The sequence below is a fragment of the Plectropomus leopardus genome, chromosome 10, assembly GCF_026936395.1.
Source record: "Plectropomus leopardus strain MGB_pleo_1.0 chromosome 10, ASM2693639v1, whole genome shotgun sequence".
Taxonomy (NCBI): domain Eukaryota; kingdom Metazoa; phylum Chordata; class Actinopteri; order Perciformes; family Serranidae; genus Plectropomus; species Plectropomus leopardus.
The window spans coordinates 27656009-27681721 of record NC_142185.1 but is presented as its reverse complement, the minus strand read 5'-3'; the positions used below and the strand labels follow the sequence as shown (position 1 = coordinate 27681721).

Below are 25713 nucleotides of genomic sequence, written 5' to 3'. Positions count from 1 at the left end.
GCCAAACAGGGGCTCACAGAGGTGGGCTTTGATCACACAACTGTGAAATATTTATGAAGAGATGTGATACATGAAATGAGCTCTGAGAATGAATATCTGTGGGGGTCCTGAAGGAGCTCCCCTCAGAGGGACCTTCAGGGGAGGACAACTGCTTGGACACACAGTGGGGTTACTGTGGACCTAACCCATTCAAAATGAAGGGCAGGAGGGACCAGGCGGGCCTAAAATGGCGGCCTACTTTTGAGGCAGAGAGAGTGCAACACGGGGAGTTAATCCACGGTTTGGAGTAGAGTGGAGGCAGCAGCCGTGGTGCCGGTGCGAGACGTGTTGTGGGGACATTGAGCTGTGTTCTCTGCTGACGTGCTCAGTTCCACTTGGTTCCACTCAGACAGAGCGCAGGAGTTTTAACACACTCAAGCATGCGCTAATTAAAAATCCACACTCTGCATCACTGCTGCAGCAATCAATATGCTTGATTAACTCATCTTTACATCACTACTGCACACAATGGACACAGACGGGCAGGGGCGCAATAACTACTTTCCCTTTTATTTGCTAATCCGTGTGTTATTTTGCAAAAAATATGGTTTATTTTTGATTCAGTGTCACTAAAAATTTCTCTCACCGCCTCCATCATTATCAAAATCATTATGATTCATTTCATCGTTCTGCCTTTTAAATTGCGTTGGATGATATACATTTCACCTGTGATTAATGTGAACTAGGTTTGTAGATGACTGCACATGTCTCACTGCTCCTCTTCCTAATTAATTCATCCTGAGAGAACTGAACAAGGGAATAGTTTCATCCTCCAGCGCTGGTTATAATCAAACTGCCCCCTGGAATATATTCACACTTCAGCATGGTGGGGAACATGGGATTCTTAATGCAGCCCGTGCTTCTTTAGAAAGTGCTAATTTGATAACATTCAAATATCAGAGTGGGGAGAAAAAAAGCGTATTATTAATTCCTGTGACTTTTGATTTATTTTTGAAAAATAAATTGTAAAAAAAAATCCAGCAAGGTTACTCCCATGCGGTGTTTGTTTGTTTGTCACTTTGGTCCAATTAAAGAAGCAATTGTAGAACACAGAACGGCATGGTAAATAAAAAAGAAAACACATATTTCAGAGCGTTAGTTTCATATTATTTACAATCCAAAAGAGGATGAAGACAAATATTTTTGCAGTTTTACAGGTATTAGACTTGTCAGTGTGGATATGCAGTTTTTATATTAGTGAGATTTTTAAAAAAGTGCTGACAGAAATCTTTTTCACTTACTAGTTAACTCTTGTTAATCACTTAGGCAAAGAAATGTAACTTGCATTTGCATGACATTTGGTTGCTTTTTGATTACTTTTCTAACATATGTTTGAAGCTTGGCAATGAAGCTGAAAAGTCCTAAAAGCATAAATTATGCTGATGTTGGCATGATATTTCACTGCCAGGGCCGTAGCACCAAATGCTGGGCCCTGTGCATAAATAGTCTCTTTGGGCCCCCTGCCTATGTCCCTCTCACACACTCCAGTTCCCCTTTAAAGGTGAAAAACATGATAATCTACACTGCTGCAGAAGCAGCATAAGCAGCCACTCACTTGACTTTATCTGCCTTTAAAGACAAATCCTGAAGCAGGGCCGAACTAAACTATTTAACACCTTTAAAGGTGTGAGAGGGGCCAGGCTGGTCACAGGCATGGCAGATTTAGATTGCTTAGAGAAATGCGGATTGATCTGATTGGCAGAAATACGGTGTCGCGAATTCAAATTAGAGAACAAATGAAACAATGATCAAAATTTGAGCAAATTCTGCCAAATAAATGTAGCCTGTCTGGACATACAGACAACTCTTTGTAAACCGTCCTTCCCATAATGGCGTTGCACTTAAATTTGTCCCAACAAAAAGCTCTGCTAACCCGCGTTGTCAGGAATTCAGCCAAAAGAGGGCGTTCCAGCACAGCAAAACTACTTGATTTAACTTTTTTTTTCAAAATGGTTAGTGTCTGGGCTGCCTTTCTTTAAGTTGATTGAATTTGAGAGGACAAGTTGAGGTTATTTTTCAATGATTCAACTTGTCTTCTCAAATTCAGTCAACTTAAAAATTTAAGGCTGTCCAGACACTAACTTTCCTTAAAGTAAGAAGTCATTGTTTATTTTTACAGTGAACAGAATGAATGTTATAATTAACATATGACCTTTTTAACAAAAAAATGAATGTATTTAGATGTACACCTTTTTAATGACCCTTTGACTAGTTACTGAAATTTGATTTCATATTTTTATTAATTATTATTATCATTACTATTATTATTATATTTAGTTACTGTAACAGATTGCAGTTACATATAGTTTATAAATTAATCACATGTAACTAGTTACATTTGATTATATTACACTACCTGATTAACATGGCGTAGACAATTTCCCAGTTTTTGGATCCAAGGAGATGGGAAGTCAGTAACTTGTATTGTAGGATTCACTGGTCATCAGCAAGCTGTGCATGCAACATTTGACCACATCTACACAAAGCGTAAAATAGAGATTATCTCGGTAGAGCTGAGAATATGTCAAAATAACTTCTAGATTTTGTGTTTGGCTAAAGTAAACTCAGAGAGCTTGAGGCCAAAAAGACTTAAAGTTTAACCTGCTGAGACCGAGAAGAGCAACCGCAGCTTTGGAGAAGGCTATGATGCACAATTCTGTCGTTTGGTAACCAAATGAGGAGGAAGAAGAAATCTTTGTGCTGTTTTCAATTCTGTTGTTTTTTTTCTTTTTTAAACGTGTGCTCTGAGGAGCTTTTTCAAACTGATGTGCTTTACTGCGGACACGGCCTCAACCCTTTTCCCTTTTCCCTCTCTCTCTCCTGTTGTTAGCTCAGCCTGAGCCGGGGCCCCAAGCGCCGGCTTCCCGTGCCCCTGGCCAGGCCAGCTCTCCTTAAAGCAAGCCTGCAGCATTTCTCTGCTGTTTGTTGAGAGAAAGTAGAAAGGAGAACCTTGAACGTGACCCTCCGAAGGGCTTTTATTCTCAGTTCACGCGGACTCCCTCCTTTATGTCTCACTCTTTATTTAACCCTGACTATTTGCTGAGTTTCTGTTAAAAATCCAATTAGGTTAATTTGAAACAGTCCTGGTGAGAGAACTTTATCCTTTTGGCGCACAGATAACTAACCTAATTAAGACTAGACCTCTACCTCTGTCCTCTTTGAGCCGGCAAATTAAGGAAAGAAAAAGAAAACTTGTCAGAGATTAGGGTTGAGATTAGATTGCTAAAACAAACACTGGAGGGGAGAGGACATCTTTAAATGCCCTTAAATTGTTTAGAGTGCTTTCAACACCCAGTGTTCACAGCCATCAACTCTAGTAAAGGGAGATAAGGAGGGGGCGGGTAAATGTAATATAATAATGAAAAATGATAAAGAATAATAATAACACATGTAATGCAACATTTTGAGGTGAGAAAGAGGAGGTGATGTGCTTCGACCACCTGTGAAAGTAGCCGGTGATTGATTGTGTTTTTATAGAAAGCTTTAAAGGTGCTGAAGCAATAGAGGGTTGTTCTGTTCAGCTGACGGCACACACATACACACACACACACACACACACACACACACACACACACACACACACACACACACACACACACACACACACACAGAGTAAACACAAACAACAGGCCTGCTGAGTTGAGTTTACTCCTATCAGCTGGCTCTGACCAGCCACGCAGACCACCCCGACTCCTCAACTCCTCACTCTCATCGGGACAGGAAGGGGGAGGGCTGGGTGGGTCGGTTGGGGATTTGGATAGATGGGGGATGGGTGCAGTTTGTTGCAGGGGTTGAAGGGGGCCCTCCACCAAATTAAAACCCAATCAATGTGAATCTCTCTCTCAAAGCCCCGACTAAAGCCCTTTCCCGAGCCCCCTCCTTTCCAGTCAGCCATGATGTAACCCCACCACCCCAGCTTGTATACCCCATCCAATGCCCCCACCCCCACCCCCACCCCTCGACCCACAGCACTGTCATGGAGCACTGACTTCAGCCACTGGCCTCTATTCCTCTGCTCCATACTGGGCACAGAAACCGCAGCTCAGAATTACAACACAGTGGGGTTTAATCCTGGAACAAAGGCATGCAAAAACCAACCTGATTATAATAATTTAAAGGGTTTTTTAGTATTTGGAAACACACGTATTGGGACGTGTAAAGAGGCTGTACAGGCATACACAAAAATCTCTCTTTTTTTTTTTTTGCAACCCCTGCATCAGGAGACTGATGTCATTTAGAGACAACAAACAGATTTTTTCCAATCTAATACAGAGTGTTATGCAGTATGGGATCAGTGCATGTTACAGTTGTCTCTCTGTTCAGCTTGAAGCTAGAAACTGCTGCGTATCTGCTCAAAGATTGTGGGTGAAGCGCTCAAGTTTCCAAACTGCGTATACTACAAGAATGTGGTTTCTGGCTGGCAGTATTACGTCCGATCCCTCTTACACCTTGTATGAAGAATATCAGCTTTTGCTGTCACAAAGGAGATTAAGAGTCCCACAGGCTCAACTGAACAGGTTGAGAAATTCTTTAGTTCCTCAGTCTGTCAACCTTTTAAATCAGAGTATGACCTCTAAGTAGCCAGAGTCAAACACTGGATGTAAAACATAATGAGTAGTATATTGCACTGTTTCCACACGTAATGTCTGTGGTGATTTGTATGTTTATTGTATGATTTTGTTGTTTGATTAAGCGTTGTTTTAATTTCTGTATTTATGTGAAACAGCTGACATCCTGGGATGCAAGACAAATTTCAGAATTATTTCTGACAATAAAGCAAAACCTAATTTAATCATGTGCATGTACAGTGTAGGGCAGTGGTGTTTTTCATTGTGTGCTTCTTTATTTCAGTTCATTTAATTTGCGACAAAACATGAATATGAGGTCAAGGGGTGATTACATATATATTGTGTGATAAGACTAACTGGTTGCACATAAAAAAGTATTATTTTTTACACTTTCAATCTGCTGTGGATGTAAATGGCCTAAAATAAAGCTTAAAGTCAACTCTTTGGGTCCAATGTGCTGGAATATGGAGCCAAATCAACACTGTCCTGCAGAATTATGCACCCACAAGCATGCTTCTACACACATACACACACACACACACACACACACACACACACACACACACACACACACACACACACACACACACACACACACACACACACACACACACACACACACACACACACACACACACACGCCACCTGCTGAAGTAGAGATGGAGAGAGTCCTTTCTGGCTGAAGCCTAACAGTGGGGAACAATTAAACCAAAGACCAGCCTTTGATCACTTGGTCATGTGAACATGACAGGTGACCATATGGCTGATAAAATGTAAATGACAATCAGTGCTTAAACTCTCATGGATGTAAACTGCAGCAAGGGAAGAAAAAGAAAAGAAAGGAATAGGAAGCAGAGACGCCTTTTAATGAAAACATCCTTTTCGGTGCTGGATTTTCCATGCCCTAAGTGTTAGCAAGGTTAATTTTTATGTAGTGAAAATGTCTCTTTTCCCTTCTTAATCTGTTTTCATGCTTATCCAATTAAGCAAAACTACCCCTTATGTGGATGGTGGAAACCAACCCGAGTTGTGTGCATGTTAATGCACGCTTGTGCAAAGACAAAAAAAAAACAGCCAGAATCATTAGGTTTTTATAGTGGGACGGGCAGACAAGAAAGAAGGGAGGCTGAGTTACAGTCAGCCACCAGAAACAATCGCTTGCAGATGCTGGAGCTGTTGTTACCGAACAGCACAGGGGTGAGAGAATGGAAGGTGAGGTCACATACATATTTGTGGCCGGATGCAGCAAAATAGACCTACTGTGTAATGTGATGGGATGGAGAGGTGGGTAATGTGTGCACGCTGGCTGGCACATGCAAACAAGCATGCAAACTTCCATATCCAGGCGCACACACACACGCAGAGCCCAGAGGATATACAGGGTCCAGAGGCAGTTTCCTTCTAGTAGCAGCAGGGGGAGCAGCTCCACTATTGTTCTGACTGGATCCAGGCCCAGGACACTGGGCTGGGGGAGTCTGTGTCTAAAACCTGTTTGTGTTTGCAGAGGTTTCTGTGTGCTTGTAAGTAGGGGAGGAAGGAGGGATGGGTGCAGCAAGAAAATAGTCTTTGTCACTTTTTGTAGCACCTGGAATTTTAGGTAAGAGGAGCACAAAGAAACGTAAAAATCAAAACCTAGAAAGGAGCGTTTTTCTTGCATTGCAATTTCCAGAAGAAGCAGAAGATGTTCCTGTTAAAACTCAGCAGACATAAAGTAGTTGAGAGAGCAACTGGTGAATATAAATGACAGCACGCCTTAAAGGATAAGGCTGTGCGGGATTCTATCTTTTTATGTTTAACAACAAATCTCCTGAAAAGACCTAAACCAACAAAGAAGTTATCCCTACGATGCGGTATTGTCTGTGAAGCGGCAGCTTCTGTGCCACAGAACGCCATTGTTATCCAAAAATAGTTGGACACTTTATGTCTCTGTTACAATGAACACGAGAAGTTATTCTGAATTACTCTGCAGCTGCATTTTGTATGTGGGGGTAGCTGCTTGTCGGGCTGGCGTCACTGAGCATGCTCAGGGACGCAGTTCTGTGTTTACAAGCTGAGAGGAAGAAACTACACTGGCCGGGGGTTATTGTAGTGGAGAAATATGCCGTTCAGGGCAACCTCATGCCTGTGTCTGTAATAGTTCCTTAACAACAGTGAAGCTCTCTGACAGCTTAAAGTCGTGTATATATTTACCTTTCTTTACTCATGGTGTATTAGGGACCAAATTCACCAAAAATAAAAAAATAATAAATAAAAATATTCAGATGTTTGGGTTCTATTCACTCACATTTTTCAAATATATCTCTCTATGATTTCTATTGCCACCTATCAATAGTTTCCATAGAGGCCATTTCCTCATTGGAGAGCATTTCCCAGGGGCGTAACTTTGGTTCGAGATGTGTGGTGGGGGGTGTGCCACTAAGGGGGCTCTGGGGGGGTCCTTTCCTGGAAAATAGTGATTTAGAAACCCATTTCCAGCATTTCTACATACATTTAGGACTACTGTAATAAAAAGAAAGGGGCTAATAATTAAGTTGGTCGTCATGGTAAATTTTGTGCTTAATATGTGGCTACACATTTTTTTGCAGTATATCAGAGCAAAATCAGCAGCTCAATTCACATTCTTAGTCAGAATCTGACAGCTGTCCATACAGCAGTGCATTAAGCACAACTTTTGCGATTACAATACATAATATGCCCCTAGACGAAATCATACATCAGGTAATAAAAACTTTAATCACCAAAATTTTGTGTACAGAAGACATTGTTTTTTAAAAGATGTGCTGTTGCTGTTGTTAAAAGTAAATCGCCAAAAACAAATTCTTTTTTAAACATGCCCAAATAAAGTGCTTACTATTTTTGTGAAGATATGCTGTTGTTGTTTTGTAATTTGGCTAAAAAAACAACCTTCAGTCACACAATGCTAACTCATGAAACAATCCGAATACGGACTTAAGGGTTTCCCATTAGCTAAGTATTTAGGGACATATTTACAGATTGAACACATTGCAACAGGAAAACTTTGGCCATTTTTCCTTTTTTTTGTGTTGTAAACAGACGGCCTGAAAAAAGATATCTACAGTGTTTGATTACGCTAATTCCTGTTAGTGTGTGTGTGTGTGTGTGTGTGTGTGTGTGCGTCTCACACAACCATCACTGGTCTGTGTGCTTGTAGTCTTTGTTTCTCCTTCACAGTTGTGTGAGGACACTCATGCTTAATGGCTGTTAACGGCACAAGTGTTAAAGCATCCAAATGCGGACAATTAAAAGAGCTGCTCTGCCAGAAAAGACAGATGACTGCTGTTGGTGGAGAGGAGAGGGAGCTTTTATTCAACTGCTCACACTTTTCTTTTCTCATGCAATGTCTCGGGCTGAAAATAGGGTTTAACAGGCCACTTCACCTCAAGGGCCACTGCTCAGCTTACTTAAGTCACACACGCAGACACACATTCATTGTTGCAGACATTTTAACTACAGTTTGCAATCAGCCTATACAGTTTTTCCGCATATTATTTGTAAATATTATGTCTCAAGAGTAGGCATTATTTTTACACACAACAAACTTGCACTCCACCAGTGTCAGACCTGACACATTCGGTGCCATGGGCAAGCTTCCCCTGACGGCCACCTCAAACACCCCAAAATACAGTATTTAATTGTTAATTTTTACATTTATTACGAACAACAACAAGAGCTAATTCAAAGTCAAGAAAAATAAACAATTACAAATAACAATGAAATCTGAAATGTTTCCTGGATGGCTTTTGCTTTTACTCTTATATTCTCCACATATTCTCCACTCCATCACACCCATAAATACTTTTGCAAAGGGGTCTTATAGTTTTTTCCAGTCAAAGAAATTGAGTTGCATATTAAAGTTGCCTACAACAACTCTTAGGGCAGGCTATACCTCAATGTATAAACAAACCCTTTTATCGTGGTTCACAGGGAAGTCCAAATACTGGGAATAATAACACTTCTAATTCGCCAATATGTTTCAATACTATATAATAGTGAGCTTACTTATTCATATTACTGAATTGGTGCCACAGAGTCAGTACCTTTATATGATGTTAGAAAAAGTCTAAATATTGTGTTAGTCAGACTAAATCTCAAATTTTCAAAATACATGTAAACATGTTAGTCTGACTGAAATCATAATAAGTTGAATTTTGGATAAACACACCTAGATAATAGAGAGAGATAAAAGTTTTACTCTTTTATGTTTATGCCTCAGTTGGACTTGAACTGGCCTAGGTATTCTGCACATGCTCCATAGTCCCCCGTGCCGGACTTTGACTCAGAAGTCAAACAGCATACATTCATAAAAGAAAGTTGTTAAAAACAAAAGAAGAAGAAGAACAAGAGGAAGTTTGTTTGATGTAATAGGTCAACCGGAAGAGGGTCCTATAGCAATTAGTTTAAAAGGGGCATATCGCCATCTACTGTGGCGGAGTCCAACATACTTCCATCAATAAATCGATTATCCCCCGGAGCTTGTATCCTAGGACAAGAACAGTAGTCCAATTAAATGGCCTAATCCAGCTATAACCGTAGCTCAGCGTAACTTTGCATATAAATGTTCTGAATGATTTAGTGTTAACTAGCTATTGCACAAGGATTCATGGGTAACATTAGTGTTGCGTACTGTAAATTTAATGTTTTGGGGAGGTTCTATGAATTGGCCAATTTACCACCACTAATAATATGTGTAGGTAATATATTATTTCATACATATTTAATTTTGAGCAACAGCAAAATTTAATTTAAAACTTACATTAATTTACCAAATAATTTTTTGGTGACTCCCTTGCAGTAACTCTGAGGGCCCCGAGAGGTCATGGACCCTCAGTTGAAAACCCAAGCTTCAGCATGTTCTGACTGTGATGATTATTCACTGATGACCCCACATACCAAAAATTAACATTAGATCTTTGTCAAATTTTGGGCGGCACCCTAATCGGCCCACTATGGCCACTATAAGATCTGCCACTGCATTTAGTACCTACTTTCACTGACCTCTTACTCAATGATGATGGAAGACATCAGTGAGAAACAAAGTTAGAGAAAAAACGTTAAAGTGAAGAATAGATGGCAGTTCAGTCAATGACATCACATCGAGTCTGATTGAAACACACACCGTCCCATCAATCTTCCCCTTCATTTTCACCATCGCTCTCTCCTCCCTGCTGAATAACAGACCTGAGTCATTTGCCATTGGCCATCTCTATGTGTGTTTGTCTGTGTCCCTTTGCCTCCAACAGGACCTGTCACCTTGACCACTACATTAAACCCAAGCCACGCTGACCTTGGCTTTTTCATCAACCATTAATTCTGAGTCTTTCTGTCTATCTCTTCCTCAAAGCCTCCATCTCTCAACCTTGACTCCCATGGTTTGAGCTGTATATGTACACTTGTGTGTGTGTGTGTGTGTGTGTGTGGTCTCCCATGGTTAGGGGAGCGTGCATGTGTCAGGTCCAGTGAAGGTGACACCTTATGCCTCGTGCCGAGATAATGAAGGCTTTAACTTTACAACTCAAGCATATCAGATTGCAGCACCGCGGTCCCTCAGACACGCGCCCACAACATGAGTGATCTGAATGGGTCGCCACCCTCCATTTCATGTGCACTGAGCAGTGTGCTCTGTAAAATTTGCCAAAAGGCCTCATCATCATAACCATCGCTTATTTTGGGTTTAGTGAGACATATCGTAGTGCACATGCTTGAAACGCACACCTTTTCAAGGAGGGCAGACGAGAGGTTGCATACTGTTTACCAACTGTTACGGCAGCCGGAGGCGGGGGGGAGAAAAAGCAGCCCTGTGTGCATAACCTGAGAACATGTGAGAGTCAAGATGTCAAAAATCATTCACGTATACTCACAAGTCGGGCTAATGTGGTGAACGGGAAAAAAAACATCCCTCCTAAATTCCCCCACTGCCTCTCTTCTATCCTTTCTCCTCAACTCACCTTTTCCTCCCCCTTTCATTCACGAAGGGTTCTTTCCATAATAAAAGGAACCTGTGGAACTAATCCTTGCAAATCTCCTGTGCTTTCTGTCCTATACCTCCAGGCAACACAGCACACTGAAATCCTCCATTTGCATGCCTAAACTGCACTAACTGTGAATAAACCCTTTTAGCTGCTAATGTAATAACATCTCCATTTCAGGAAAGGAGCAGGGGGTTAGCCAGCCCTCAGAGATTCAAGCAAACTCACCCCTTCTCCCTCCTCTTGCCTACCCCTCTCTCTTTACCCCTCTCATCCCTTCTCCTCCTGCAAGTACAATGGGCCTGGCATACAGATGCATCTGGTGGCCCGCCTTATCAGCCACATCTAGTTAGGGTCAGCTTTGGAAATGGAAGTGGAGTCCTGATTACAAGCAGATAAGCAAGAACACACACAAGCAGCCCTCACTTCACCTTGGCTGGATCAGAGGATTTAAAGTGATGTTGAACATGATTTTAATTCTGATGTGCTTCTCCTTTTTTATTAGCAGCAGCTGACAGATAAGAAATGCGTCTTAATAAAAATCTTAATTAAAGCTCTGTTAATCTGATAAAATTTGCAAGACAGTACATGAATAAGAAACCTTAAAAAAAAATCTTCATTGTAAAATCTAGCAAATTGACTTTACCACTTCCCCCCATTTTCCTCTCTGTCTCCCCTCTTTTCTGTTGATTTCTTTATTCAGTTTACCATTTAAAAAAAAATTATTATCTTATTCACTGTAATATAGCTTTTTTTTATCATATACATCATTATGTATGTACACAAGTACCCTCAATAACCACCCTTAGTCCAGTAACTGGTTTGCATATGAATAACAGCAAATACTATTATGCTGGATTATCTTTTGCATGCTTGTTGTCTGTTTGTCTAGTCCTGTCTTGTCGCCTTATCTTTTTTTTCTACTGCACTATGCACTCCCTAACAAAAGTAATGTAAGTAAATATAACAAGTCTTCATTTTTATTTACTTTATATCTAATTCTTAAGTTTGCTTAAAACTGAATTGTATTTACTTGGATTTTTGAAGTTGTAGCAACCTTTAAAAATGGCACATTTAATTAAATCAATCGTTTTAAGTTTTAGCAACTTCAGTGAACCAAGTTTACTCTGCTATGTATGTGTATTCTGCTGGTTGCAATGTAGTCAATCTTATTAGTATTTTCGTAGACATGTTAACAAAACAGAACTAGCAGATCTTCTAACTTCAGTACTGGCAAAAACCTCTGTGATGATCAAGTTAAGTCGAATTAACTTGGTTTACTGAAGTTGCTAACACTTAGGAAGAACAAGGTCATTTCACTTGTCATTTTTAAGTTGCAACAACTTCACAAAATTAAGCACATACAGCTAAACTTTGAGTAGACTTAACACTTAGATATGAAGTAAACATAAATTGATAGTAATAGTTACATTTACTCTCCTTTTTCAAGCCAATCAGTTTCCAATATTATTTTAAGGAAGATTTGTCAGATTCTACAGTGGTGAATGCGGGGATGCATTTAGGAAACCCACTCGCAGTATTTCAAGCCATTTTACAGGATCTAATTGGCCGCTCCCGCTCCCCATTTCTCTGCAACAATAACCCACAGTACCCCATCACTGCCTTTCATCTCTAACTGAATTGCATTAACGCCGCTAAGCAGTTCAGAGGCCGCAAAACACGCTTGCTTTACCACACGCAGACACGTACAGTTACGCGGCATTATTTTCCACCGTCATATCAAGACGAGGGTCAGAATACATTACAAGCTCTCGTCTCTCAGAGCCTCAGAGCGGGCGGCGAGAGATGCCAAGATATCACTTTAATTGTCCAATTACATGGAATATAGCTGTTCCAGCACGCCCTGAACTAGCTACTCCTCCCCAAATTCTGTTTTTTTTTTTTTTTTTGGAAAGATCAGTTTGGTTGCTGCAATGATTTTTTTTCTTCTGCGAATTAGGGCTTGAACGGTGGAGATAACTGAGACATCTCTCACGTTTCCCCCTCTGAGAGCTGGCGTTCACTACCTCACAGAGTTCACATGAATAATATTAACATCAAAGAGAATTTCTTGGAAACCATCTGATCAAGCTGTATCATACATGGTTGTGACATGCCTATAACACATCTCCCCTCTCTCTCTTTCTCTCTCTCTCCCTCCTCTCATCTCACTCACACACACACACACACACACACACACTCACAAACTATACCGACAAGCCTAACATACATTTGTATTCTCCTTGTGTAAGGGGGAGATCCAGTTACTTCAAAGGACCCATTTCCACTACTACTACGACTACTACTACTTACAGATACGCTAAGACATCAATGCTGAACACAAGTGCTGCTGCCATGCTGCACTCAGAGTCAAACGCACACGGCTACAGGAAAAACTGAGCAATATAACCCATATGTTGAAACATCTATCACACAAATTGTTTGTAGCAAATGTATTCTGCTGACCCATTTTCTTTCCATTCATGCAGCTGAGCGTCTTATTCAAATTCACCCCCTGATCCACCTGCTTCTGTACGTTTCAATACAACACTGTCATATGCATACATGTGTATATATACTAGACAGAATCGCTGGAAAAAATGATTACTCTTGATGTTTGATGACTAAATAAATAAACACAAGCGAGGATGAGAAAACAGCGAGGAGGAACAGCTTGCAGCTCCACCACTCATCCAACCGACCGACCAAACCAACCAACCAAATGCCAAGCAAAGCCCCCCGAAAAACACACACATGAAAAAGATGAACTTATTGAGGTCTCTATTTCCATGGCAACACAGAATAGTTTTGATGATGTTCCTTCCCAGTCGGCAGGCAGGGTTTGGCCGAATCACGGCACAGATTGGTGCTCCGTGGCTTGTTACTAAGGGCGGGTTTAAAAACGTGCAGAGAGAGAGAGAGAGGGAGAGAGAGAGAAAGAGAGAGAGAGAGAAACACAGAGAGAGAAACACAGAGAGAGAGAGAGAGAGAGGCGCAGATGGTTGGAAGAATTGCCACTTTGAAGAAAACCCCAACCCACACTCACAACTGGGTTCTGCAATATTGATTTGAATGGATGGAAGGGAAGAAAACCTAGTGGCCTATGAATAAGTAAGTAATGGATAATATGGGCTAAATCAAAAGCCATTCAAACTGAATAGGATATGTGTTCTCAATGATGCAGAAGTCCAGTGCGTCTGTCTCTCTACATGAGGGCACTGCAAACTGTGGTACTGAGCAGTACTGTCAAGCCTCCTCATGCCATCTCTCTAATATCCCCCAACTATAAAGCACAGAATAGAGACGGAACAGCAAAAGACGAAATCAAAAAAGATCAGAAATCTTTGCTGAATGAATCTCAGTCTCATTTGAACGTCTTTAGTCAAATTTTGTAAAATATTAATCAGGATTTTTACATCAGAAATGCTACTGACATGTATTAAAAATGGGATTTTGACGGACGGGGCCGCTAACCAAACCGCTAAACAGGTTGAAAGCAGCAACTCTGCCTACAGCAATCAGACTGTACAATACAAAACTGAATAAAACAGAGGATAGAGAGCTGAAGTTTCTCAGTTCTTTGGCTGCATAATGCTTTGGTGTTATATTTTGCCATTTTAATGGCTTCTTTAATGTATGCATGGTTGTATGAAAGTGTATGATGAATGGTGTGTATGAGTGTAAATGTATAGGTGTATGTGTGATATGTACAGTTTTGATACATGATTTTCATTGGTGGAATGTAACTAAGTACACTTACTCAAGTACTGTACTTTAGAATACTTGTACTTTACTTGACTATTTTTTTCATGTGACTTTATACTTTTACTTTGCGAAATTTCAGAGGGAACTATAGTACAAAAAGTTACTACATTAATCTAACAGCTTTAGTTACTTGAAACATTAAGATTTTTGAATAAAAAAACATGAATATAATGTTTTGTTATAAATTAAACTACCCAACAGTTTATACAAGTACAGCTGAAACGATTAGTTGGTTAAATTAATTAGAATGGCGGGGAGGTTATTGGTGTTTTTTCTCTGTATTGTGTACTTTTACTTGTAATACTTTAAGTTCATCTTCCTGATTATACTTACTTTTACTTAAGTAGCATTTTCAAAGCAGTACTTGTAACAGTATTTCACAGTGTGTTATTAGTACTTTTACTTGGGTAAAAGATCTGAATACCTCTTTCACCAATAATGATTTTTTATTTATATTTTTTCTTTTTACTTTTTTATTGTAAATTCAGTTGTTCACTGTGAGCATTAATGTAAATAAACTCAAACTCAACCGGTGTGAGTGCTCGCTCACGCCACTACTACAACTTATTAGATTGCCACATTGACTGTTTGGCTTTTAAAATCTTAATTACAAAATGTCTTCACAGCGCCTGCGAGGCTCAGCTTCTTTTTAAATAAACAACAATCATCAGGGGTTTGAATTTACCCAGCAGGAGAAGTTGTGCTAAATACCATCAATTTGAAAAACTTCCTCATCTTTCCCTCTTTTTGGAATCCGCTCGTCTGCTCTTTCCCCTCCGCAGAGAGCAGCACTCTGAACTGCAGGAAACAGCGTAAAGAGCACAGGGCCCTGCCAGGCCCCGGCTAGCTGTGATTCGTGTTCGACATGACGACACTGCTGTTCAGACAGACACGGCTGAAGACGCCGGGTTGATAACGTGGCATCACTTACAGGAGCACCAGCTCCCTGCACACCGTCCCTCTGTTGTCTCCCCTTCCTTCACCTTTTCCAGCAACCCCCCCTTCCTTTTTCACTGCGACCCTACAACCCTAAATCCCCCTAGCACACGGCGACATGGCAGACAGGCAGCCACGCAGACAGGTGACCGTAAACAATTAATCAACATGGTGACACCTCTACATCTGCCAGGCCCAACACGGGGAGGGGAGCTGTCAGCTAGCAAAACAAAGCAGCCCCCAACACACACACACACAATTGTGATGGTGAGTGGCTCATAAAGAATGTCACTCACAAAACGTAGAGGCTTGTAGATATGAAATATTTACCTAACAGAGTGGAGAGGCAGTGGCATGACACACAGCTTTTAACAAGTGATTTCTTTCATTGTCACTTAGATGTCACTGGATGCCAAAACAGCAGCGTAATGTGGCAGAATTTAATTCAAAAAGCAGCTCACATTTGCAGTATTAATGCACTGTTATATTGTTGTTTCACAGCCTTCTCCAAAACAATGGGAAGTTGAATTTTTTTTCTGTCAAGTGGGTTTCCTGCCACATGAACATTTTCTATTTTAACATTTGCCATTCACAACTCATGGGTTGTATTTTTCATCTCACTGCACAGGGGTGATTGTCGTAATACTGGGGTTTGGGGGTTCTAAGCCAGAAATTTTGAGCATTAAGCGGATAATAGCACTGCTTAGACTACAATTACATCATGCTTCTTTTTTTTCATTAAGATATCAATCTAGCATTACAATTCTTTTTATATCTTAAGTTTTCTGTACTTTTATATTTTGTTTGTACTGTAACCCCAGGAAGACTAGGGGCACATTCATGTGCTTCCAATGGGGATCCCTGAATAAACAATTTCCAGCATTCTGATGATTTTTTTTTTATCTACACCTACGTTACTGCAGCCGGCAAATAAAAACTGCCCCCTGCTATCATTGTCTGTTAAAAGGTCAGTTCATTCAAATTACTAATTTTTCACAGAATACACTGGATGGTATGGAATGAATTTTGATTGAATCGATTAATGCACTGAAAAAGTAGCATCAGTGTCCATGTTACTCTGAATAATCCAACTAGTTGCAGAGTCCTGCATCGGGTCAGGTACCTGCAGATACCCAATGGGTGACTAATGAAAAAAAGTGATTTGCGGTATTTGTAGTATTTTATCTTTATCTCTTGCTTTTCTTTATTTTTTGGGTTCTGTTCTGTATGAAATAAAGACCATATGGGTCGCATTGTGGTTGTTGACTACAAATATTTAAAATAAAATGAGCATAATGATTATTTCATTTAATGCTTTAATCCTCTGACTAATGACTTTGTGGGTCAGCTCTGTCTTCTCCATTACCTGGAATATAAGAGCCGCTTCAATCAGGTACATTTCTACAGACATGTTAACTTTGGAGATGTGCTGGTAAAGAGAATGAGCAAATATATATATATATATATATATATATATATATATATATATATATATATATATATATATATATATATATATATATATATATATATATTTTTTTTTTTCCCCCCCGTAATCTTAGTTTCATATGTATGAAATGGCCCAAAATGATCACTTAAAATGTGCTGCCTAACCAAATTATGGTAGGTTGTGAAACTAATTGGTCATATGTGCGGGTCGTGGGGCAGGTGTGGCATTGTACATCCCAATGCCTGGTTGTCAACAGTTTTTTAGAGGAGCTAATTCTTAAGGAGAAGTCTGGTAGCAATCTCAGCGGCACGTCTGAAAATATGGGTAAATAAAACCAAAACTATCTACATGGCTAGAAATCACAACAAAATTGAGATAAAATAGAACATGTGTTTTGAGGCGGCTTTGGCTCAGGAGGTACAACAGTAAAGACACCAAACATCACATTTTTCTCAATGGTCAGTCCAGCACCTTACATGTTAGCTCACGGCCATCAGCATGTGAGTGGATGAATGAGGGGCAAATTACAAAGCGTGTTTGATTAAAGTACCACATAAATGCAGCCATTTACCAGTTCAGATATGTTCTATGTATTTTAGGTGATTAACCCTTTAAGGAGTGTGGTTAAATGGACTAAGATTTTTGATAACAGTGGATTTTTGCGGAGTTTTTCAGTTAGTATATCTCAGTTTCAATGTCTGTGATTTCTTATAAATGGTTGTCTTTTTCTTTATTTCCCTAACCACAACATTTAGGTGTCCTTACTGAAATCTTTACATTTTTGTTATTATTCTATTCTGAAACTTTTGCAAAATAATTAGGGTTGTCAGCGTTTACTCATAAACCGATGTGATTGAGCGCCGTAAGTAATGATAATGGTAATAATCGCGTTAATCACCGGCCAATATTCCTGTTCTAATAGGCTGTATCAGGCTGAGTTTTAGAGCTACCACGATGACACTGGTATCGTATCATTATCTATATAAGCGTTTTATTTTAATCATCGTGAATAAAATTAATTAATGAAAAAAAGTGTGTGCATTATTCTAAACCAACACCAAGGAGGGCTGTCTGCAGTACATGCAAAGAAAGTGACTGCATGGGAGGAACTTTTATTTTATAAAACCTCAGGAAGCTAGTTTTATTCATTCCATTTATTTATTTAAATTTTTACTGAACTCAATAAAAAAAGTTGTTGGGAACTTGCTGTATATGATATTAAAAGTTTCATGTTTGATGAAACTTTCACTAAAGGCATTTGAACAAAGTTTTGTGTTGGAGTTTGTTATATTCCAAATTCTAAATTTCAACAGAAATATTTTAAATTTTATTGTAAATGCACAAAGCTCATTTTCAGAGGTGAAAAAGGCAACAACACAAAACATTTCCAACTGATCCGAAATGTGGATGTGGACTGTTATCTCGCACAATTGGCTCTCAGTGTCGAGGATGTTTTTCTTGATATGCTGCCATTGTTTTAATCCATCCCCCCGTGCCCTGAAATCATCCTGCAGGCCAGAGAACAGGACTGAGTGGCATATTCATATGGATGAGTGTGGCTAACAGGTGATGAATGTCAGAGCCGCTGGAGGCCTATTGTCACCGGGGACAAGGACAATATGAGGGGGTAGATGGAGAGGTCAGCACTGGGATGTCTGCTGCTAAAGTTTAAGCCATAGCTGACTCGTGTCATCCGTCAATGCGGACACATTAAAATAGGGCAACAGCTCCCCAGGCTATGATGAATTCACTTATGTCTACATGTGTTAAAACTGCTCTTCAGACTGACTTTCCACATGCAAAGCTTCCTGCAATGGCATTTGTAAAAGACACATTATGATGGTATTTACGCCCCATTATTAGTTTGTGATATTTTGCCGGATGCATTATTTTCGGTTTGGATCTTGTTGACACGAAGCTGCAGAAGGGCAGAGTGTGCTTGTGCACAAACACTCCTGGGGATTCTAATAACAATGCTGCGATCCCGGGGAGCCACGGAGCAGCTAGAGCTGTCAGGCCTTTTGTTTCAAGGGGCCACTCATTACATTACAATCCCAAAGATAAGGCTCCTTCAGGGGGTACAGAAGGCCATGGAGGAGGAGGTATTGTTCCTCACTCCATGCACACCTCTCTGCTTTTGCAAACCTACAGGAAACGCAGCGCTCCGAGATGAACAGAGTTTTAAAAGGATAAACGCTCACAATGAGAGGATGTAGGCAAATGGCACTGCTCACCTGGTGTGGGGAGGGAGGGAGGAGAAAAGAAGAGGAGGAGACGAGAAAGAAAATAAACTTAGCTTTAGATTAACCATGCCATTTTCATAAAGGTGATCATTATGCTGCCAGTAGGAGACTTGTGGGATGAGAGCCGAGAGCGAAACGCACACAAAGCTCCCATTTGATTTTGTTTGTTCTTTACTGAATGGCTATCAGTTGTGAGGGGGAGGTGAAATGTACAGAGCTTTTGGAGGGCCTGTTTGGTGTGCGGGTTTGACTGCATCTCACACATCAAATTGAAGCAAAGTGTAACATGTGAATGTTGTGACAAATGAGACACACATGACAGAAAGCAGAAGTAGGTGAGAATTGGAAAGCGAAGGGAAGGCTTCCCAAGGGAATGTGTGTGTGAGTTTATATATACGTGTGTGTATTTGTGTGTGTGTGTGTGTGTGTGTGTGTGTGTGTGTGTGTACATATTCTGCGTGTATGTGTTTAAAGCTGTTGAAAACTGTAAAAGCAACATGCATTTTTTTCAGTAGCAAGAGGGAGGCAAATTCAATATTTAAAAAGTCATTAAAGCATGCAAGCCATGTTCCTGTAGTCATTTTAATAGAATTAGTCCTCTCTATGTCACATAATATAAGTCCCCAGCTCTTTCAGGTGCATGGAGACAAGAAGCAAAAAGTACGATGTTATCAGCTGTGGGCACCTGAGCTGAAGTTAAAAGCTGATCATGATATTAATGAATGGAAAGTTTTCTTCCCTTTTTGGCAACTGCTGAAAGCAACACTGTCCTCTAGAAATGGAATTTCTATTCAACTAATTTGTTTTGCCAAATACAGTTAGACAGGAATGTCACTGCTGCTTGGATCATCTTCAGCAGCACTTTTTTGTACTAAGTGCAAGACTGTGACACCTCAGACCGGGGTTCACATCTTGAGATTTGCATGTGGCTACCAGGTGAGTTAGACATCACCCCATTTTGTCACTTTTTCAATGTTTAAGATGACTATCTTTCCACAACGATTAAGCTACAGTTTCTAACTTTAAAAAAAAAGAATTCAACATGCCTTGAAAACAAACAATCAGAGCCACAGTCCCTTAGTCCATCATGTCAGAGTATAAAAGAGTGGGATGGAGTGGACTTTGATGTTTGATGCATGCTTTTCTGCCACTTATATGACTGCAATGCCACTTTCCCTCATCCTATACAAACAATAACAAAACGACTACAAAAACATGTATATAGATTTGATCTTATCACACTTACGTGGGTGTTACTGATTTGAAGGGTCATTCTGAAGAACTTCTACCAGCGTCAAAAACTTGCAGGAGAAAACGCAAGTGGCCCACACCAAAAAAATCAAAGTGCTTGTGGCATCTCTGCAGCCACAAAGGCCCAAAGTGTTGTTACAAAGCCACAGAGCCTATGATCGACGCCGCTGTAGGTATGGCCCCTTGCAGCAGAAGTATAAATAAATCTCAACCTCGAATGTCCACATTATTTCACCTTCCAAACTGAATTATTATCACACCACGGATGCAAAGCCTGTCCTGTTATATTTATATGTTCATTTGAACTAAGCTGAGATGACATGGAAATGTAGAAACTGACAACAGATCAGTGTTTAAAACACGGTGGTCATTAAGGTCTAGAAGACCAGCCTGTAATGAAAGCCGGTGAAGAAAATAGCTCAGCGATCCCCCTCGCTCAGAAAAACCTGTCTACACTTTCATCAGCTCGCCGTCTCTTTCTTTCTGCGCTCCTTTAATGTTCCACAAATGCCGCCAAGACCATCCTTTAAGCAAAGATTAAAAATGAGCATGGGTTTGAGAAATGTTTGATACTTTGATCCATTTATTTTGCATCTGTATGTAGGGCTCAGTGTGTGATCTCTCTTGGCTGGAATAAAGCTACCGATAAATATGGCCTCCTGAATGTTAAAAATATTGCATTTATGGTTGAATTTTTTTTCATGACACACCTCATTTCCATTAGTCTGGAATATGTAATGAGCAGGAAAATATTACAGCTTTTATTACTTTTTTTTTCTCTCGTCATACAGGTCCAGCGTGAAACCCATTCATCTTCCCCACACACTGTCATTAAAACATTGATCCTTTGTCACTGTGGCACAAGATTGGATTGGAAAATGTTCTTACTCTAGACACCGATATAGGTTAAGTTTTCATCTTCCCTCCAGAAGGAATTAGAAAGGGGAATGTGGATCCAAGCTCTGAGCCTCGAGGCAGCTTTGGCTCTGACCAGGAGAGAAAGCCTGAGGGTGTCCACCTGAGGAAAGGGGTGATTTCCAAAGCTGAATGCAGAATATGGTTCAATGGAGAATGTGTTGGCCTGACACTTTTCTCCCCACGCCTGCTCCGCTCTGCTTGGACGACCATTTAAGTTGTCTAATTATCCATACAGAAATAATTGGTCCTCCTCCGTGCACAATGACCCTTGCGTTCTGTGCATATGCGTGGGCAAGCACACACGTGAACGCATGTATATGTGCAAATCAAGTTTTCACCCTGACAATCACAGCTTTAATTAAATTAAAGCGAAGGTGTTAAAGCTGTTGATTGTCAATGTGAACGGGCGAGGAGCACATAATACAATGCATATCAATGCAGCCGTGAGTGACTGCAGTCCCCCAGGTGTCAGCCAAATGAGTGTGAATATTCAGCTTTTTCCCCTCCACTTAACTCTCATTTCACTCTGATGACATTTTATTAGCCTTCCCTTGGCAGTGCTGGCGGGTAAGTGATCCGCAGAAAACAGCTTCTTTGTGCTGTTCGTTCCATCCAAATACAAAAAGATGCAAATAAACAAGACAAAAGTCTCTTCTGTCCTGGTGTAGAGGCTGCTCCATTGGGGTTTTTCATTTTTGGATATTTGTGACAAGCTGAAGGCAAAAACAATGCATGCAACCAAGTTGTGAACTCCTGGTTAGGACTGCTTCAGTGTTCATTCTTCAGGAGGTTTTTAACAGGAGCCGAATTATCCTCAAAGGTCTCTTCCTCTCCAAAACAAATGGACCAGCTGATAAAACCAGTAAAGAAGGGAGTTTTAGGTTACAACTAAATGTTTTTCTAATGCTGTTCGACTCATCGTAGACAGGCTGTTAGCTCAGCACCTGCTAATGTGTGCACCCCTATTTTTTCTCATATGACTTAAGATCCAGATGTTCAGACAGTTTTTACCATTAGACGAATTATCCACAGAGGTCTCTTCCTCTCCAAAACAAGTGGTTCTGGTGATTTAAAATAAAGTTATGTTGGTTAGGTGTAGGAAAAGAAACATGGTTAGGCTTTGTTAAGTTTTGTACTTAATACAATACTTAAAAGTTACACGGGTTGCTTATGGCAATTTAAATCAATAACTTAGTGTAGAAAAGTAAAGCTATGTACTTTATGTATAGGAAAATAGACATGGTTAATTGTTGTCACATTACATATAAAGTCAATTCTTTTTTACATAATCGCAGTCCTCCTGATGGTTTGTTTTATATGAATTCTGAATTTTTCACGTACAAAAAGTGCATAAAAACAGTCTGGACCTTGACCATAGTGCTTTTGTTAAAGTCCCCAAGGACTTTTACACATATGTAACATACAAAGATGTAGCACTAAATGTACACACAAGAAAACAGGGAACAACAATGTCAAGATAGCAATAACATTTCCCATAAAATGTGACTGGCAAACTAGATTACTAGAACAAGAACATACTACTTAGTAAAAAGAACTAAAGTGATTCTAAGAAACTGCAAAAACATTTTTTAACATTGCATCCCAGTACTGCCTACTTCTCTGTAAAAGCCCCTGCTTACAATGAAGGCTGATAAATAAACATACCCGAAGCACATGGCAGTCATGACAACTGAGAAATCATTACAGACTCCCCTCATATTATGTTGCAGACATAAGTTGATCAGTGGTCGTTCCTACATGAGCAAATCTATATTAGAGCCTTTTCAGAATTGCTTATACTACAGTGCAGGGGCTGCAATGACAACGATAGCTCTTATTGACCAGATAAATGTCTTGAATAGAGTCACAAGCCCACACATGATTAGCCACTCATATGTGCACCCATGCACATATGAGTGTACGCATGTGTCCACATACACCTCACTAGCCTCTTTGGACCCCCCATGAGGTCAGGAGCACCAGTGCCCCTGTGGTTCTCTGCCCTATGGTATCATGCTGGGCAGATATTTCTGTCTGCTTGGATGACTCCTTGACATGGTGTTTATTTGGATTGGCAACTTGTTTTCATTTGAATCGATATGCAGCGCAGAGGAAAAAAAAGAAGAGTAGACTGAGGAGGGGAGTGGCCATCAGGAGCGAGCACTGCTCTCGCCTGACATGAAGAATACAGGCCGAGTGCCTGGAAGAGGCGGAGAAAGAAAAGTGCATCTCCTCACATCATGGATGTCTTTATTAAAAAAGACTTAAAGGTCCAGTTCAAAGGTTTAAGGGGGATATATTGGCAGAAATGGAAAACAACAATAAGATTTCTATTTTTTTTTTTTTAGTGTATCACCTGATAATAAGAATGGTAGTGTTTTGGTTATTTTAGTATGAGCCGTTTTTGCATTTTGTACCTGCAAAGGGAGCAGGTCCGCCATGTTGTACCGCCGTGTTTCTACAGTAGCCTAGAGTTGACAAACCAAACATTGGCTTGAGATAGCGCCTTTTATGTTTTATGTTTTATAATATTTAACCCTTTGAAGCCTGGATAGACAAGCTGCGTTCAGATGCTTTTCACAAGAATTGAAACCTTTGAAACATGAGGAAATTAGTGTGATGTTTTTTTAAAAATAGACAGCTGTAAATAAAATAAAGACAATCATTAGAAAATTATCAAATAACTGGGAAAATATCAAGACACATATAGTTATTAAAATCATACATATAAAAAAAGTAAGCATAATAATCATGATTATTATTTTTATTAGTAGTAGTGGTAATATAAGTATAATAAGTATTATTAACTTTTATTTTGAATTTTATTAGGTCATTTCCTGTGTTTAATCGTTACATTTCTTTTGTGCTAATTTCAGGTAATTTCTTGTAATTTTTTTACTATTTTTGTACTAATTTTGGGGTCATTTTTTGTTCAGTTACTCATTGCTTTTTTTTCAATGTTTTTGTGAGAAATCAAGCCAGTTTGCCCAAGTTTCAAAGGGTTAACCACGATGAAACATCAATCTTTCTCTTACCTTAAGGACTGTTAGAGCCAAAACACACACACGTTTATCATGCTTTAGTTATTGTGAGCAGATATTGTAGTGAAAGAGCGAATACTGTAGTGAAAACAAATGACATGTGCATCAGTTTACAGATATTATTACAGTCAACAAATTTGTCAATTAACAATGTGAGCTAATTATGTAATACAAAATGTATAAAGACAGCATTGACTCAGCATTAGTAACCTGTATTTGTGGCCTTTGGAAATAATATGTGTGACAAAGGTTCAGAGGTCTACTTAGCTTTTCAGAACTTTGAGTTTAGATTATTCTGTCACATCAGGGTAATGTGTCTATTCTGCGCTGAAGGCGAGCTGCAAGCATTCATTACTAACAAGTAATTTTAGGGATGTTAGAACAGGCTCTGGGAACCCCTTTGGTGCTGTGGAAGATAAAATTCAAAATGTCTTAGCATGCGTCAAAGTGGAGCCGTCCTTAAGGGCAGCGATTTGAATCCAACAGCAGGGGCCTCCTGTGCTCCCCATTTGAGTGATGATGATTTAGGGTTAGAAGACAAGGAAGCTCCCTCGAGGAACCTAGGGAACTTATGACCTCTACCTGTGTCCTGATGTGGTCCCCCGGGGCCCCGTGGAGCATTGGGGCCACAATAATCGCTTGGACCCCACTGAGTGTGAGCATAACCACAGCACACCAGGGTCAGAGAGAAGGACAGGCAGAGCGAGTGGTCCACAGGGCAAAGGGGAATGTGCAGGGGGTGAGTGCCAAGGCTCTCATGGTGTTTTTAAGGTCATGCTAATTGCCACGGATGTACAGCATGCCTTCAGTTAGCCCTGACTCTGCTGAGGGGGAGGAGGGCGAAGGATGGGGGGTTGAGGAGGTGGTGGTACAGGTGTGGACCTTTAATTAAATACCACTGCAAAGGTTAATGCAGAGAACCAGGAACTGCAGCCACCGTTAAGTGGAGGACATTTAAACGAGGCTGAGAATATGCCGCACACTGTGAGATGTGTGTGCATGTGTACAAGTGTATGATTGAGAACAGGGATAAAAATATTCAAGAAAAGGTCACAATTCTATTCATTTTCATTTGTAGGTGCAAGAAGTTGAGTGGCTGATAATGCAATATAATGAGACCTGACAGCCTTTGCACAGATATAAACTCAATCTATTGAGAGCTAGTACAAAGAAAATATCCACTGCTGTAAAATTAAAAAAGACTGCTTGCTTGCATGCTCCACACAGCGTCATCAACTAATTTCATCCTCTGTTACGTGTGAACTCTGGCATCTGCAGGATTTTCACTAAATATATTAGAGGCTATATTAAGAGGTATTGTCACACCATGAATAACCTTAATCGTGTTGTGTGTGTATGTGTGGGTGCATGTGTGTGACCCTTGATAATTACTACCATCTGCCATATTAGAACACCTCTGGTGAGACAGGTTATCATCACAGAAGCAAGACGGACAATTTGACAAGAGCTAGTCAACACATGAGTTTGACTAAGGCCATGTTTAGATGAGAACGG

At 40.1% G+C, this 25713-nt stretch overlaps 1 protein-coding gene across 1 annotated transcript in view; it reads right to left on the bottom strand.

The window, feature by feature from the left end:
- LOC148188541 (uncharacterized) overlaps nt 1-25713 on the bottom strand; it is a 188276-nt gene that overhangs the window by 129809 nt on the left and 32754 nt on the right. The gene's annotated exons all lie outside the window — the stretch shown is intronic.